This window comes from Vigna unguiculata, chromosome 9 (assembly GCF_037176805.1).
Source record: "Vigna unguiculata cultivar grain cowpea cultivar isolate G323 ecotype 2 chromosome 9, ASM3717680v1, whole genome shotgun sequence".
Lineage (NCBI taxonomy): Eukaryota > Viridiplantae > Streptophyta > Magnoliopsida > Fabales > Fabaceae > Vigna > Vigna unguiculata.
In genome coordinates, this window is record NC_140800.1 from 19,528,086 (window position 1) to 19,529,920 (window position 1,835).

At 35.8% G+C, this 1,835-nt stretch overlaps 1 pseudogene; it reads right to left on the reverse strand.

Moving 5' to 3' along the window:
* Positions 1 to 213: 213 nt before the first annotated feature.
* On the reverse strand, positions 214 to 1,526 carry LOC114163525 (protein IQ-DOMAIN 6 pseudogene; annotated as a pseudogene).
* Positions 1,527 to 1,835: the final 309 nt, after the last annotated feature.

Sequence of the window (1,835 nt, forward strand, 5' to 3'; positions counted from 1 at the left end):
CTCTTCATATATATTTATAATCATGATACTACCCATAAAAATTGATCACACAAATGCAGATTTCTAAAGTAGAGTATTGTGGAGGAAAAGCACAAAAACTACTGTTATAGTTGTAATTAAATTCAGGAGATAGTTGAACAACAAGATGTTGAAGTGTTGAACTTCATGGAAATAAGTACATATGAATACAATCAATCAATTGAATCATCCATTTCACCATGGCTTCTTATCCATGTAGGTGGGTAGGTTAAGTGGCCCAGAAAAGTTGGTTGAAGGGTCAGAAGCACCAATGCTTTTGGAATCTCCATTTGAGAAAATCGTTGTCCTTTTGAGAAATTGGAACTTATCCATGGACTGTTGTCTCTGAGATCTATTGAATTGATGACTGCTGGTTTTCTACTTTGCCTTGGTGGACTCGGTCAGGTTCATGTAACTAGGCCTAGTAGTACAGTTGCTACTATCCTCTGTCCTCTCACAAGGCAAAGAAACACTCCCAAATATTGGTGTCATAAATGTGCATATTGAAGTCGAATTAGAGCTCTCATCATAGTGAAACTCAGAACTAGGACTTGAGGTTGATCGAGTGGCTTAGCCAATTTGGGGAGGTCTGGCTGAAATCCCTGTGGTGACATTGTTCTTTCTAACTTTGACACTGCATGGTTCTGAATTTTTTTTTTGAATTTATGAGGTCCACACATTTCTTTGGAGGAGGAGTTTTCTCTGTGGCATCAGCATGATGACGACTTTGTTCCATCAATCTACTCTCCCATGGCTTTGCTGCCATCCAACGTTCCAACCAACTCCATCCCCAGTTAGCCTTGTCTATCTCTTGCTTGTTCAAAGAGTTGTTGTTTGCTCTTGAATTTGAAATGGGGGTTGATCTCCATTGTTGCAAAAGTCAATTGTTAGACATGTTTATTGATAAAAGTTACATATTTTCTCAATCTGTTGGTACCTACCTTTTGGGCAAGAGAGTATGCAATTCCTCTCTCCCTCTTGAAAGCTCCCTATTGTCTCATTTGCAGTTTTGTCTTCAGTGATCCTTTGCTATCACACCAACCATCCTGCACACAAGTTGAAAAAATATGTTTCTCACAAAATCTTCTGTACAGATAAGATGTGCAAAACAAATTTGTATGGCATGAATGATGGTTTAGGAATTTGACAAAAACTTATATGCAATTTCTTAAGTGCATGAATATATAAAGTTTGCATACAAGTATGAGTGATGATCCTCCCTTCACTCCACTTGAATGTTTCAAAATAAAATTGCAGTTAAACACAATTTATAATCAAACCAAACAAGAGGCCTTTTCAATTTTAATTTTTATTTACCCCATCTGAAAACAAAGCACAGGTTAAATGTTTTTAGTGTAGTTCTCTAATTAAAATTGCATTTTTAGTCAGCAAAGGTTATATAAAACAACAATTTCGATTGAAATAGTACCTGAAACATCTAAAGATCTCCATTAAGTTTAGTCTAGGTAATTCCTTACCTGCTTTTGGTAATCATCAGTAATTATCATTAGTGTTTTACCTTGGTGATGATTCATGTAATAAAAGTTTCATTTTTTAGATGAATCTCCAATTCTCATCAGTGAAAAACACTGACAACAACATCTTAGAAATTCAAACATGAAGATTTGTTGGCAGAGGCCTCAATCTTTGATGGTAGCAATTGCTCTGAAATGCCCAATTCAAAGAAATTCCCAATTCCACGAAGAAATCTCCAAATTCACGAAAACTCCCTAAACCAAATTCCAGCAAGTATAAACCCTAAACTCTGTAATTAAAATTAAAATGTCAGCATAGTAAGATAACAGACACGTCACTGA